Raw genomic sequence first — 16,791 nt, 5'->3', positions numbered from 1 at the left:
TTTCCAGAAGTTTTGGGAAAATGTGGAAAAAAAATGAAAACGCATTTTTTTTACGCAAAGTTGTCCATTTATAAGATATTTCCAACACATAGCATGTACATAGCAAAAATGACACCCCAAAATACGTTCTACTACTCCTCCTGAGTATAACGATACCAAATGTGTGAGACTTTTACACAGCCTGACCACATACAGAGGCCCAATATTGAAATAGCACCATCAGGCGTTCTAGGAGCATAAATTACACATCTTATTTCTCAACCACCTATTACAGTTTTGAAGGCCCTGGAGCACCAGGACAATGGAAATGCCCACACAGTGACCCCACGTGGCACTGACGACACGTGGCACTGACAGATGGCACTGGAGGAAGATGGCACTGGAGGCAGATGGCACTGGAGGCAGATGGGGCTGGCAGATGGGGCTGGCACTGGGGCTGGCACTGGCAGATGGCACTGGCAGATGGTGCTGGCTATTTGCTCTGGCTAATTGCTCTGGCAAATGGGGCTGGCAGATGGCACTGCGGCTGGCAGATGGCGCTGGCAGGTGGCACTGGCAGGTGGCACTGGGGCTGGCGGCACTGGGGCTGGCAGGTGGCACTGGCAGGTGGCACTGGCACCTGGCACTGGGGCTGGCGGCACTGGGGCTGATGGCACTGGGGCTGACGGATGGCACTGGCGCTGGCAGGTGGCACTGGCAGGTGGCACTAGCAAGTGGCACTGGCGGCACTGGTGGTGGCAGGTGGCACTGGCGGCACTGGCACTGGGGCTGACAAATGGCACTGGCAGGTGGCGCTGGCAGGTGGCACTGGCACTGACGACACTGGGGCTGACGGCACTGGGGCTGACGGCACTGGGGCTGATGGATGGCACTGGCAGGTGGCACTGGTGCTGGCAGGTGGCACTGGCAGGTGGCACTGGGGCTGGCGGCACTGGGGCTGACGGCACTGACGGCACTGGGGCTGACGGGCGGCACTGGGGCTGACGGGCGGCACTGGGGCTGACGGGCGGCAGGTGGCGCTGGCAGGTGGCACTGGCGCTGGCGGCACTGGGGCTGGCGGCACTGGGGCTGACGGCAGGTGCTGGCAGGTGGCACTGGCACTACTGGCAGATGGCACTGGGCTGACAGATGGCACTGGGCTGACAGATGGCACTGGCACTGGGGCTGACAGATGGCACTGCGGCTGACACTGGCACTGCGGCTGACACTGGCACTGCGGCTGACACTGGCACTGGGGCTGACACTGGCACTGGGGCTGACACATAGATCGCTCTCCCTCCTCACACGCTGTCTCTGTGTGAGGAGGGAGAGACACGGCAATGGGAGATGATCTCATATGTTTACATATGAGATCATCTCCCATTGGCAGCTGCGATCGCGCTGTGAGCGGCCGCTTTGATTGGCCGTTCACGGCGATCTGTATTTGCCTGTCTCCGGGAGACACGGCAAATACAATACTTCCGCGATGCGGCCCCCGGCGGCGCGCATTGCGGAAGTAAACACCAGGCCGTCCAGGGACGGCCAGGCGAAGGAAGCCGCCCGCTCTAAGGCCGTCATTCGGCTATAGGGCGGGCGGGAGGAGGTTAAAGGGGAGGGCACTCACAAGAGGAAGTGCACATACTCCCTTTTAGTCAGCATGGAGCACAGACAATAGTGTTTCAAAGTAAACAGTATGGAGTGAGCTCATTCTAATGGTTCTTGCAGGCTTGAGACAATCTGCAGGGACATTGCTACTGGTGTTGTCAATATACGGTACTAGTATATTAACAAGGCAGATACCAATGTCCTCTTATTAAAGCAGATATGTATCCAAAAGGGATGACGTAGCCACACAGAGATACAATAATATGTTAGTCTCGTTATGTGGACTTCGCTTCTCTAATGTGCATAGTCATTTGAAGGCAAGAAGCCCAGCGCATTGCGCTTGGTACCTACAAACCAACAAACATCCACAGACACAGAGAACATGTCTCAAATCCCATGAGAAGGTTTTCATACTGACCGTTTTTACACCACTGGTCTCGATTTGCCCCAAGTGCACTCTGTTAGAGCGCTCCTCGATTAAACCAGACACAGGGAAACAGATGACAATCTATAAAACACACATCCTAGAATAAAAAGGTTCACATAAATGTTATAAAATCAAATTTTCACAACAACATTACTAGAGGTTATTCTCACAACACCTGGGTGACTATGGCCTACAAGTGCATGGCGCTGAGGCATCCCCCTTGCTCCATTGCTATGAAGGATAGGAGTACATTTCTGTGGATGAATTTTACATTCATGGCAGTGCAGAAGCACAGAGAAAAGAGGCCAGGTGGGTTTGCTAGCGCTGGCTCAGCTTTTAGCTCATTTGGTGGTAGTACACCAGGTCAGGGTCATAGTCCCTTTCCATCTGATGGTTGGCCTACCCTGAATCCCTGCCGCCTTGGCCACACCGTCCTTTTTTTCTTTGTAAATAGGAATTTTCTACCATAGTGTGAGATTTCATTGGCAGAATTTTTGATCTTTGTTAAGGCCACAGATAACAGGATTCACAGCTGTGCCCCTTCAACCTCCTGAATTGGTCTTTGATTCAGCCAAACACCATGCCACAGAAGGAGGTGACAGCAGGGGAGAACCCTTCACCTTCTGAAGCATCAGATGAGGATGACATGCCTGCTACAGAGATTTCTCCTAATCTGAAAGAAGCCATTGCTACTCTTATTGATGCTTTATTCTCTTATTTAGCATTGGAGCAGCCAGAGTCTACTCACCCTAAGGCATCTTCAGTATGGGGTCTCTCAAATTCCCGACACCAGTAAGACCTTACCCTGGGAAGAGTTTTCCATCTCCTAAATGTCTTGCCACAGTATTCTATTGAGGAAAATTTTCTTAGAAAAGGAGTATTTCCTATGGTAAAATTCTGCCATTTCTGCCTACCCAAGACCCTTGTCCCTTGGAGGAGATGACCTTGTAGATACATGGTTAGAGGCTGTCCTTAAAGCTGTCTTTGCTTTGGTGGGCCCTGCTTTGCAACCTGCGCTTGTGTCTATGGCAGTCTGTCCACCCATTCCTGTCTGGATTAAGCATATGACCCGGAATCCCAGTTTTATTCTTATAATCGGTTAGACTTTTTACCTAGAGACTTACGTTACTGAGTGGCTTTGCAGATGCACTTCGCCAGCTATCTAGAATCAGTCTTCTCTCTATCAAGGTTCCATATCCACAGGGTTCTCTGGCTTAAATGCTGGTCAGTCAAACTCCTATGCCACAAACACCTTAAATGGTTCCCTTTGAAGAGGAGCGCCTGTTTGAGCCCTCCATGGATAAGTACTTCAAGGAGATCAAGAGCAGGGTACTCTACTCCTCCTGGTAGAAAAAGTCTAGTGTCACAGCCAGTAGATATTCTACTTTAGAGATTAGGAGGGGATCATTTTGCATAGTTACATAGTTAGTAAGGTTGAATAAAGACACCAGCCCATCCAGTTCAACCTGAGTGAGTGTCTACAATTATCCTTATCCCTTTACATTGCACACTCACATCAGTCCCTACCATCAAGGAGCCCACAATCCAAGGTCCAAGGATTCATATACTAGGGCCAATTTTGGATAGCAGACAATTAACCTACCTGCATGTCTTTGGAGTGTGGGTGGAAACCCACACAGGCACAGGGAGAACATGCAAATTCCAGGCAGGTAGTGTTGTGGTTGGGATTCGAACCATCGACCCTTTTTACTGCTAGGTGAGAGTGCTAACCACTACACCACTGTCCCTCTTCGGTTTTGAATGCCAAGTCTAAGACAGGAACAAACTTTTGTAAGAAGACATGGCCTTCTAAGCCAGCCAAGACTGACGCTAAGGTCTCGCTTTTCATAGTAAGGGGACATTCGTTGGCTTTCTGGTCCCAGAAAATCTCAGACACCTAGGTCCAGAGGGTAGATTCCAGGGGCTGCAAACTGGAGTTTTGTATTCTTGCCACCTTCCTACTTCATGCACTCCAGGTTGTCTCCTTCCCCATCACAGCAAATAGATCTGATGGCTCTTGTCTCAAAGGGTTAATACCCCTGTTCCACCAGAGGAATGCTTGCAGGCTTTCTACTTGAACCTTTTCATGGTTCCCAAAACCAAATGGAGCAGTTTAGTCCACTCTGGATTTCAAAACTCTCTGCTTGATCTTAGAGGTTGAAGTTTGGAAACAATGGTAAATCCCTCCCATTCTGGAATCAGTAGACATCTGGGATGCCTATTTGCAAACTGGCAATTAGCTCTACCAGTTTGACACCCTTTACTTTGGCATGTCCATGGCTCCCCTGGTCTTTCCCAAGCTGCTTACCCCAGTTTTGGGTCTACTCTATTCCCAGGCAATTCACATTGTCCACCAACATTTAATAGACAGTACAGGCTCTGCAGCGTTTGGGTTGAGTAATCAATCTAATGACCCCTCACAGATTGTAGTACCTGAGTCTGACACTCGACATAGCCCTGTCCATAACCTTTTTTCTTCAGTAAAAACTCCTGTCCCTTAATTTTCCACCCAGACCCAGAGGGGGCCCTTAATTTGTGCTTGCATGAGGGTCTTAGGTCTCATGGTTTTCTTCTCCTAGGCTGTACTGTATGTCCAGTTTCACTGTTTAAAAATCAATATTTTTGATGTGTCTGCTTTCCATTGGAATTGCATAGGCTTGCAGTGCTCATCAAGGGTTTGTACTCTCCACGATGTGCTATAATGCAATAAACTGTATATGCATTGTAGTGTGCTTATAAATCCACATATACAGTGGGCTATAAGGCTTGTATAAGTGTTACAGGGCAATAAAATACTAAGGCAAATATTCTTTGCATTTTGGTGCGCTACCTTGTAAAAAAAAAAAAAAAATGGCACAGTGTGTTTGTGTGTGTGTGTGTGTGTGTGTGTATATATATATTTATGGTTGGAGCCCTCCGCTGTAAGAGATATGAAAGAACACATAAACACGTCACAAGACTAACAACATAAAATAGACCTGAATTGTGCCCTTGGTCTGCTGTAAGGTAAGCCCTGGTGAGCTGGGCGGTGAGCCCTGCTCTGCTGGGCGATATGCCAAGAGAAGGCCACATACCTTAAGAAAGTAAATGGATGTTTCTGTAGAGAAACGGGTTTTAAGTGAAGTACTCTGAGAAGGGAAATGGGTGGGTGGGTACCTTGCACTGGAACCAACACAGACCGTTGTGGGTGGTCTGATTATATACCCTCCGGGCTCCTCCCATAATTACGGGCCACCATACTGGCCCTCTTATTTATGGTTGGAGCCCTCCGCTGTAAGAGATATGAAAGAACACATAAACACGTCACAAGACTAACAACATAAAATAGACCTGAATTGTGCCCTTGGTCTGCTGTAAGGTAAGCCCTGGTGAGCTGGGCGGTGAGCCCTGCTCTGCTGGGCGATATGCCAAGAGAAGGCCGCAAAAGATTTGGTGTAGGGAGGTAATTATTAATTTATGTACAACAAGACACTACGGGGCAAAGTTTCTGAATGCTCAGGACATTTCCACTTGTGGATTGGAGATGTATCGCATAAAGCAGGTGGATTCCCGCCTGCCCATCTTTGATCGCGTGGACTGGGACCCCGTTTCGTGAGGCTGCTCCAATGCAAAAGAATGTCCAAGAAAATGACCAAGGTCCTGGCCTAATTTGCTCAAAAGGAACCTGACGTGACTAATGAACTAGTTGCTGCCTGGGGTACTAATCGAGAACGGTAGTAATGGGCTGTCCTGCGAGGGATGAAACATATGGGCCAAAAATTGATCTAGGATGGACACGGGGCACCAGGCTTTGAGAGTTTGGAAAGGTTTTAGGTCAACCCCTGGACCGGACTATTGTGTTTTGGACACGCTGAGGAGCAAGATGAAGTCTGATGGTGTGTGAGGTGGCGTCTATGTAACACTTTACAACTGGGATGGTGACAGTATTCACTGGGACGTAAGAAGCTGTAGAAAGCCAGGTAGATGGCTGCTTGAAGGACCAGGCTGAATTTAGCCAAAAGGGGAATGTGACAGGATGAAAGACATGTCTCGGAATATGGCGCTGGTGACGGGTAGCCGTTTGATACTGATTTGGGGTCATTGCCTGTGAATACCACACAACATGGTCTTGACCGTATGGGCGGCGAACAAGACGGTTTGTTAGGATGAAATACTGGATGTCAGCTGAGTGGGGTCTAAGGTATTGTGTGACAATGCCAACTGTGTGCGGTGGCATAATATGAAGACCAGGATGTGATGGAGAACTCTTGGTATTGCTCTGGGGTTTGAGGCTAGTAACCTGACATAGAACCTCTAGGCTGCCCGGTAGGCCTTCAGGGTGTTGTGAGATAGTGAAAGATTAATAAGGCAGGTAGCGTCGTGAAAGTGTTGTTTGAATCCGAGGTTAGCTACGACCAGTGTGGGATAAGAGACCTGGTCGGGTCGGTTCCAGGTTCCTGCAAAAAATAACGAAGCAAAGTTAACGGGTAGTGCGTCGGCCAGATTATTGCGTTTGTCTGGGATGTGGACGCATAGGACGTTAGATTGGTGCTGTGGGGATAGTGGCACCAGCCTGCACAGGAAGGCCACGATGGCCAGCTACTAGGACCTCCTTTATTTATAATACTGGCTGTAGCTTGGTTGTCTGTGGCGAACGTCACTGTTTGTCCTGCCCAGTTGTTGCACCAGACTTGAGCTGCTGCGACAATGGGGTAGAGGTCGAACAAAGAGGAGGACTAACTGAACCCAGGAATCAAGAGGATTTCTGACGGCCATGGCCCTATAAACCCAATTTGGCCAAAATTGAGGCGAGGACCTGTGGAGGCTGCGGTGACCATGACTACCTGAGATGAAGAGAGAGATGCTGAGGGAATACACATTGGCATGCCATTCCAATTTGTGAGAAATTCGACTCTCATGGGCAGATCTGCTATAGCTGGCACATCTTAATTTAAGGATTTAGTCAGGAAGAGAAACACTAAAAGATGGGAGGTAAAAGATCCCATTGAGTCTGGATGCTGCCTTGGCTGAAAATGAGCAGTGATAGTCAAAGGATGGGCACCCTGCGTACTTGTGACCTGCTGCGTGCAGATACGGGTCCAATTCTACCCTCCTGTTGGGGTTGCTCTGCCTAGCATGTCTCTGACTGTCCCCAAGGCCCGCACAAACTCTGTGACAGTGAGCTTGCGATTAAGTAAAGGGTCTCTGGTCTTCAGGATGATGGAGACATCTCCCTGCGAATATGATTTGTTCTAGGCCAAGTTGTGTACTGCTATGAGGAGGGATGCTAAGTTAACGTCGTTGTCATCCAAGATGTCCTCCTAGATGCCCTGCTAGGACAATGTGTGCAGGGAAGACGATGGTGCAGAAGTTGGGTGTATCTGTAAGTGAAGGTACGGGAATGACGGTGGTGACTGGAGCTGGTAGGGGCATGGCTGGGCGTACCTCCAGGGCTGTCACTCTGCTTGGACTTCGGGGACTGCTGCTGACAGTGTGGTTACCCAGGAGTGCAGCTGAGTAGTCGCAAAGAAGATAGACTGAAGTGGTGGTGGAAACAGTAGCCTAAAGGCTTGGTTTCCTGGCTGCAGCAGGGTAGCATTTACTCCTGCGACACCGTTCTGCTATGAGTTTATTTTTTTTTTTTTTATTATTCTTTTTTTTTTTTTTATTGGTCCAAGCTCTTGTGAGACTGTAAACCGCCGCTTGCTGAGCCCGTAAAGGGTAATGGCAGGGCTGAGGCAAAGTCCTCACTGTCTGCCTGCGACATGGCGTCAACTAAAAGCAAGGGGGGGGTGCGTATGTTTGAGGTAAGTTGCAAAGGTAGGAGGGGATAGTTGCGTTGGGTAGATAAGATGAAATGCGGAAGGAAACAAGAAGAATAGGACAAGGAACGACAGCCATAGTGACAGTTGGTTTGCGCTCGAGCGCTGTTGAGTGTGACTTTAGAAAACTCAAAAGAATGCGTAACAACCGAGGTGAGCCAGGAGGTGACTGGCTAGGTAACCGATAGCTCGGGTGTCAGTCTGTGCTCGGCACAGACTAATGAACCAGAGCGCCCCAGGGCGGACTGGGGTGGGTAGCTGAAGTCTGGTATACTAAGTAGGAATGTTGCGATCTGTAGTTAATTGACGTGGGTTCGGTCTACTAATGCTTGCACTGCCAGCAAGTATGGAGATTAGGCGACCTTGTCTGCGTATTGAAGGCTTGTGCTTCGAAAACAGAGTGAAGTGCACAGAAGTATGTGACAGTTGCTAACGCCTCAGGAGCAGGTCAAATTCTGTATGTGAAGTAAAAATATGTAGTGAAAGAGTGTTTAAGAGAAAGGGGGAATCCCATTGAACTACACACCTGACTTTATGCCCTAGTTGTGAAGTCGACTGCTTGGTGGTCGAGAACTGAGTTGACCGGGAGCCTGTAGTAAGGTGACATGAGAATTTCGTTTTGACGATGGGGATTGCAAAGAGCTGTTTGGGGCAAAGCTGGCCCCCTGGTGAAGATGCAAGCCCTCGACAATGGGTTTTTTTTTTTTGGGAGATACTGTCCAAACCTGGTGCAGGGTGGACTAACTGGTGTTCTAACTGGCCTAAAAGGGGAAAGCGACAGAGAAAACGATGAGCAGCCGTGTTGCTACTGGAGACGATGAGTGGCAGTTTGAGCCATTTGCTGAAATGCTTGCAGCGATTGCAAGGAAGCGGCTTTATTTGAATTATAAATTGAATTATGAGGTGAGAATGAATGAATGAATGAATGAGGTGAACAGCTGTGTTGCTACTGGAGACGATGAGTGGCCGTATTAAGCTATTGCAGAGATGCTTGCAGCGATTGCAAGAAAGCAGCTTTATTTGAATCTATAAATTTAATTATAAGTGTGTAGGAATGAGGAGAGCAGCCGTTTTGCTACTAGAGATGAGTGGCCGTATTGAGCCATTGCATCGATGCTCGCAGCGATTGCAAGGAAGCAGCTTTATTTGAAAGGTGAAAGCAATGTTTTGCGGATTTATAAGTGTGTAGGTATGAGGTGAACAGCAGTGTTGCTACTGGAGACGATTGGCAGTTTTGAGCCAAATGCAGAAAGACTTGCAGCGATTGCAAGAACGCAGCTTTGTTGAAAGGCGAAAGAAAGGTTATAGAGGAAATGTGATTATGTAGGAATGACCGTGCGCAATACTGAGCAAATTGGTGGAGAGAATTGTGTACGATCATGTATGGATAGACTGAGAAGGTCAAATGTAAGTACTGCTGAATTCGTACAGTCGATGTGACTAGTTTGAACTGGGCTATAGCTATGGAATAGTCTGTGAAAGATTTGACTCATTTGAGTCGGTGATGCAACAGGATTCGGCTTGGTTGTTAGAGTTGCGTTTGGCAAGGACTGGAATCGTTGCGCCGACACTGCGACTAGACTCGAATCCTCCGTAGATGCGACTGAGAGGCTCGTATATGGGATCCGACCGTATCGCTGAGGATATGGCTGGGTTCGGATTGATTGAATTGTGATGGTGGTTGAAGGGGCTGGTGATTGCCAATGATCCGAAACATAGAAGCGAAGTTGCGACTAGATTCGAAACAGCCGTAGATGCGAGGTGACTACAGGGCTTGTATGACAGATCTGCCCGTGTTGCAGATGATATGGCTGGGTTTGAATCGACTAAATGGTGATGGCGGTTGAAGGGGCTTGTGACTGCCAAGGATCCGAAACATAGAAGCGAAGTTGCGACTAGATTTCAAATCGGCCGTAGATATGAGGTGACTACGGGGCTCGTATGACAGATCTGACCGTATTGCCGATGATATGGCTGGGTTCGAATCAACTAAATGGTGATGACGGTTGAAGGGGCTTGTGATTGCCGAGGATCCGAAACATAGAAGCGAAGTTGCGACTAGATTTCAAATCGGCCGTAGATGCGAGATGAGTAAGGGGCTTGAATGTCGGATTTGACTGCATCGACCGTGAAGTGATCGGCTCGAGTAAACTCGCGTTGGGTAGAAAGGATGAAATACATGAAAGATGACATAGACTTACGGTGGCGTAAGTGCGACTTTGCAAAACGAACATGATAAGGTAACTATTGGAGTTTAGAAGAGCGGTAACGACAAAGTCCTACCTGCGACAGAGTGAGAGTGTGTAGCGGTCCGAGCGTGGGACAATCGATGAAGATATACGACCGATCTCAAAGGTACAACTACGTGGACACGCAGTGAGTTGGCAGAGTCAGCCTCTGCAATGCATTTGACACGAATCAGCTCAAAAATGTATGAGATGAATCTGATATAAATTGGCAGTAAGGAGTATCTGATACGAATTGGTTGTAGAGTGTATGCCATTCCTTACTGTGAAACCAAACACCTATCAACCACCCATCCCCCCAGGCTAGTCAAGTGCAGGAAAGACATCAGGTGGGTTTAATTACACCTCAATCAGCCACAGAAACCCATACAAACAATACCTGTTTATCTCAAAAAAGCATGAGAACAGTGAATTTTATAACCAGTGAAGCCTATGGCGAGTGATATTGGAGAACAACCGACAGCGACTCGGCTGTGCCGAACAATGTCGGGACATGAGTGTCAACAACTCAGAGGTAGGTTTTGCGAAAGGGCTGCAGGATAGTAAGCATGATAAGCCGCAAGTTTGCACATGACATGAAAAGATTCGGATACTACTTATCTGCGACCATGAGCGGGAACCGCCGACGAAGACCACGAATGAAGAAGCCGAAGTGCACCTACGATTGGACACACAGATAGACGACCGTGAGGGAGCTGAGAAGAGTCGGCCCCTTGATGTGCAGTACCTTGCACTGGAACCAACACAGACCGTTGTGGGTGGTCTGATTATATACCCTCCGGGCTCCTCCCATAATTACGGGCCACCATACTGGCCCTCTTATATATATATATATATATATATATATATATATATATATATAAAATCTATTTATTTATTTTTTATAATACACACACAAAAAGCAGTGACCAGTCTGGTAGTACCCTTCTCACTCGCATTTTTTTTTTTTTTTTTTGCTTTTTTAAATTTCGTTTTTGCTTTTGATCAAAACTTTATCTGTATGATGCTTCATCTGGTCTCTTTATACAGCTACAGAGAGGAAAAAAAGTATTTGATCGCCTGCTGATTTTGTACGTTTGCACACTTAAAAAGAAATGATCAGTCTATAATTTTAATAGTAGGTTTATTTTAACAGTGAGAGACAGAATAACAACAAAAACATCCAGAAAAATGCATTTTAAAAACGTTGTAAATTGATTTGCATTTTAATGAGTGAAATAAGTATTTGATCCCCTATTAACCACTTGAGACCCGCGCTATAGCCGAATGACGGCTACAGCGCGGATCTCCTTTGCCGGGACTATGTCTATTGACGTCGTCCCGTGCACGAGCGGCCTGCGCGACCCCTGAGGGGCGCGCGCGGCGTGCTCTGTGATCGGCGAGTCTATGAGACTCGCCTGATCACTGATCCGAGCAAGGGGTCGATCCTGACCCCTTATCACGTGATCAGCTGTCAGCCAATGACAGCTGATCATGTGATACAATAGAGCCGGTAACCGGCTATTATTCCTCCTCGCGCTGTCAGCGCGAGGAGAAAAAAAAAGAGCCGATCACCAGCGGCCGTGATCGGGACATCAGTCCCGATCACGGCCAGCCCTGCCAGTGCCCACCTGCCCCCTGCCAGTGCCATCAATAAAAAATGTGTCCCCCCTGTCAGTGCCACCCAGCAGTGCCCACAGTGCCACCCAGCAGTGCCCGCAGTGCCACCCAGCAGTGCCCACAATCTGCCTCAACAAAGGTGCTGCACCCCAGTGCCACATATCTGTGCCCATCAGTGCCCAGCAGTGCCACCTATCAGAGCCACCTATCAGTCCCATCTATCAGTGGTACCTATCAGTGCCCCTTAGTGCAACCCATCCGTGCCACCCATCCATGCCACCCATCCGTGCCATCTTATCTGTGCCCATCTTCGCCCATCAGTGCCGCCTTATCTGTGCCCATTGGTGCCGCCTTATCTGTGCCTATTAGTGCCGCCTTAACTATGCTTATCAGTGCCCACCAGTGCAGCCTATCAGTGCCCACCAATGCAGCCTATCAGTGCCCACCAGTGCAGCCTATCAGTGCCACCTCATCAGTGCACTTCAATGAAGGAGAAAAATTACCTGTTTGCAAAATTTTATAACAAACTATTAAACATGATTTTTTTTTTGCATCTTTTTTGTTTGTTTAGCAAAAAATAAAACTCCCAGCTGTAATTAAATACCACCAAAAGAAAGCTCTATTTGTGGGGAAAAAAATTATAAAAATTTCATTTGGGTACAGTGTTGTATGCCCTCGCAATTGTCATTCAAAATGCATCAGCGCTGAAAGCTGAAAATTGGTCTGGGCATGAGGGGGGTTTAAGTGCCCAGTAAGCAAGTGGTTAATCAGCAAGATTTCTGGCTCCCAGATGTCTATACAAGTAATGAGCTGAGATTAGGAGCAATCAAAGGAAGTGCTCCTAATCTCAGCTTGTTACCTGTATAAAAGACACCTATCCTCAGAAGTATTCAATCAGATTCCAATCTTTCCACCATGGCCAAGACCAAAGAGCTGTTCAAGTATGTCACGAACATGGAATGGACTAAAAGACCATCGCCAAGTAGCTTGGTGAGAGGGTGACAACATTTTGGTGCGATTATTCACAAATGAAAGAAACAAAATAACTGCTAATCTTCCTCGGTCTGTGGCTCCATGCAAGATCTCGCTTAGTGGAGTTCAGAGAATCGGCTGATAACTACACGGAACAATCTTGTCAATGATCTCAAGGCAGCTGGGACCATAGTCACCAAGAAAACAATTGGTAACACACTGATATCCTGCAGCGACCACAAGGTCCCTCTGCTCAAGAAAACACATGTACAGTCCCGTCTGAAGTTCACCAATGAACATCTAAGTGATTCAGAGAAGAACTGGGTGAACATTTTGTGGTCAGATGAGACCAAAATCAAGCTCTTTGACTCAACTCGCCGGGTGACCCCAAGAACACCATCCTCACTGTCAAACATGGAGGTGGAAACCTTATGCTTTGGGGTTTTATTTCTGCTAAGGGGACAGGAAAACTTTACCATATCAAAGGGACAATGGACAGGGCCATGTACTATCAAATTCTGGGTAAGAATTAGGGATGAGCTGAACACCCCGTGGTTTGGTTCGCACCAGAACAGACAGGCAAAAAACTCAGCAGAACACACGACCATGAATAATCAAAAGTGTTAATTTTAAAGGCTTATATGCAAGTTATTGTCATAAAAAGTGTTTTGGGACCCGGGTCCTGCCCCAGGGGACATGTATCAATGCAAATTTCTTGTAAAAACTGAAGTTTTTTCGGGAGAAGTGATTTTTTTTTTTTAATGCTTAAAGTGAAACAATAAAAATGAAATATTCTTTTAAATATCGTGCCTGGTTGGTGTCTATAGTATGCCTGTAAAGTGGCACATTTTCCCTGTGTTTAGAACAGTACCACAGCAAAATGACTTTTCTAAAGGAAAAATTGTCATTTAAAACTGATCGCGGCTGTAATGAATTGTCAGGTCTCTGCAATTTAGATAAAACTCATTGAAAAAAAGAGCATGGGGTCCCCCCCAGTCCATTACCATGCCCTTCGGGTCTGATGTGGAAATTATGGAACCCTGCGCCAATTTTTTTTTCATTTTGGCACAGAGTTCCCCTTAATTTCCATATCAGACCCGGAGGGCCTGGTATGGATTTTAGGGTGATCCCCACACTATTTTTTTTTTTACACATTTTGGTTCGAGGTTCCCCTTAATATTCATACCAGACCCGAAGGGCCTGGAAATAGACTAGGGGGCATCCCATGCTCTTTTTTTTTTTCACTGAGTTGTATCTATATTGCTGAGACCCGACAATTCATTACAGCCGCGATCAGTTTTAAATGACAATTTTTCCTTTAGAAATGTCATTTTGCTGTGGTACTGTTCTAAACATGAGAAAAATGCGCCACTTTACAGGCATACTGTAAACACCCCCCAGACAGGATATTTAAAGGAATATTTAATTGTTATTGTTTCACTTTAAGCATTAAAAAAAAAAATCACTGCTCCCAAAAAAATGGCAGTTTTTAAAAAAAATATTTGCATTGATACATGTCTTCTGGATCAGGACCCAGGTCCCCAAACACTATGTATGACAATAACTTGCATATAAGCCTTTAAAATTAGCACTTTTGATTTTCATGTTCGTGTCCCATATAATTTAACAGGCGGTTTACGAATTTGCCCTGAACACCTCATATTGTTTAGTGTTCACAGAACATCCAAAACAAACAAAGTTCGGCCCAAAATTATGCTCAGGTTAAAACCGTTCGCCCATCCCTAGTGAGAACCTCCTTCCCTCAGCCAGGGCTTTGAACATGGTTCATGGATGGGTATTCCAGCATAACAATGACCTAAAACACGTGGCCAAGGCAACAAAAGAGTGGCTTAAGAAGAAGCACATTAAGGTCCTGTGGAAGGCACAAGGGACCTAGCCAGTCTCCAGATCTTAATCACAAAAATATGTGGAGGGAGCTGAAGGTTTGAGTTACCAAATGTCAGCCTCGAAACCTTAATGACTTGGAGAGGATCTGCAAAGAGGAGTGGGACAAAATCCCTCTTTGTGTGCAAACCTGGTGGCCAACTACAAGAAACATCTGACCTCTGTGATTGCCAACAAGGGTTTTGCCACCAAGTACGAAGTCGTGTCTTGCGAAGGGGCCAAATACTTATTTCACTCATTCAAAATGCAAATCCATTTCTAACTTTTTGAAATGCGTTTTTCTGGATATTTTTTTTTTGTCGTTATTTTGTCTCTCACTGTTGAAATAAACCTACTATTAACCGCTTCCCACCCGCCCTATAGCCGAATGACGGCCTTAGAGCGGGCGGCTTCCTTCGCCTGGCCGTCCCTGGACAGCCTGGTGTTTACTTCCGCAATGCGCGCCGCCGCGGGCGCGCATCGCGGAAGTTCTGTGTTTGCCATGTCCCCGGGGGACAGGCAAACACAGATCGCTGTAAACGGCCAATCACAGCGGCCGTTTACAGCGTGATTGGCGTGTCCAATGGGAGATGATCTCATATGTAAACATATGAGATCATCTCTCAGCGCCGCTCTCCCTCCTCACACAGACAGCGTGTGAGAGGGGAGAGAAGAACGGCTGCAGCAGCCGTCAGTGTACAGAAGCAAAAAAAAAAAAAAAAGTGTAAAAAAAAGTGCCATCCTCCCCCAGAGCCATCCTCCCCCAGTGCCATCCCCCCCAGTGCCATGCCCCCCCCCCCCCCCCAGTGCCATCCGCCCCAGTACCATCTGCCCCAGTGCCATCCGCCCCAGTGCCATCCTGCCCCAGTGCCATCCGCCCCAGTGCAATCCACCCCACCCCAGTGCCACCTGCCCGCAGTGCTATCTGTCCCCAGTGCCACCTGTTGTCAGTGCCATTTGTCCCCAGTGCCATCTGTCATCAGTGCCACGTATAAGTGGCATCTGTCATCAGTGCCACGTGTTATTAGTGCCACATAGTGCCATCTGTCATCAGTGCCACGTATTAGTGCCATCTGTCATCAGTGCCACGTATCAGTGCCATTTGTCATCAGTGCCACCTGTCAGTGTCACGTGCCATCTGTTGTCAGTGTCACGTGTCATCAATGCCACTTATCAGTGCCATCTGTCATCAGTGTCACGCGTCATTGGTGCCACGTATTAGTGCCATCTGTCACCGGTGGCACGTATTAGTGCCACGTGTCACCAGTGCCACGTATTAGTGCCACGTGTCACCAGTGCCACGTATTAGTGCCACGTGTCATCAGTGCCACGTATTAGTGCCACGTGTCATCAGTGCCACATATTAGTGTCATCTGTCATCAGTGTCACATATTAGTGCCATCTGTCATCAGTGCCACGTATAAGTGTCATCATTGCCACGTATCAGTGCCATCTGTCATCAGTGTCACGTGTCATTGTCCTGGTATTTCAAAAGTGTAATAAGTAGTCAACAAGTTAGATGTGTAATTTATGCTTCTAGAACACGTGATGGCGCTCCCTGCATGTTGGGCCTCTCTATGTGGCCAGGCTGTGAAAAAGTCCCACACATGTGGTATTGTAATACTCAGGAGGAGTAGCAGAATTTTTTGGGGGGTGTCATTTGTGGTATACACATGCCACGTGAGAGAAATAACCTATTACAATTACAATTTTGTGGAGAAAAATAAAAAAATGAAAAATCTTCATTTTGCAAAGAATTGTGGGAAAAAAAATGACAACATCAAAAAGCTCACTATGCCTCTTACTAAATACCTTGGAATGTCTACTTTCCAAAAAGGGGTCATTTGGGGGGTATTTGTACTTTCCTGACTTGTTCGGGTCACAAGAAGCGAGATAGGCCACCAGTACATCAGATGTGATCAATTTTGTGCGATTCGCACCACAGCTTGTAGACTCTCTAACTTTCACAAAGACCAAATAATATCCACTAACTTGGGTTATTTTTACCAAAGATATGTAGCAGTATAAATTGTGGCCAAAATTTATGAAGAAAAATTAATAATTTGCATAATTCTGTCACAGAAACAAAGAAATATGCGTTTTTTTTCAAAATTTTCGGTCTTTTTTCATTTATAGCGCAAAAAATAAAAACCCCAGAGGTGATCAAATACCACCAAAAGAAAGCTCTATTTGTGGGAAAAAAAGGACACAAAATTCATTTGGGTACAGTGTTGCATGACTGAGTAATTGTCATTCAAAGTGTGAGAGCACCGAAAGC

The 16,791-nt window shown here is 47.0% G+C and overlaps 1 protein-coding gene across 7 annotated transcripts in view; it reads left to right on the top strand.

Moving 5' to 3' along the window:
• The window catches only part of LOC143982462 (membrane cofactor protein-like), a 233,715-nt gene that overhangs the window by 94,978 nt on the left and 121,946 nt on the right, over positions 1 to 16,791 (top strand). The window lies entirely within an intron of this gene.

This window comes from Lithobates pipiens, unplaced genomic scaffold, assembly GCF_037356315.1.
Source record: "Lithobates pipiens isolate NorthernLeopardFrog02 unplaced genomic scaffold, aLitPip1_a1.2 Scaffold_16, whole genome shotgun sequence".
NCBI classification, from domain to species: domain Eukaryota; kingdom Metazoa; phylum Chordata; class Amphibia; order Anura; family Ranidae; genus Lithobates; species Lithobates pipiens.
This window is presented reverse-complemented; position numbering and strand designations above follow the sequence as displayed.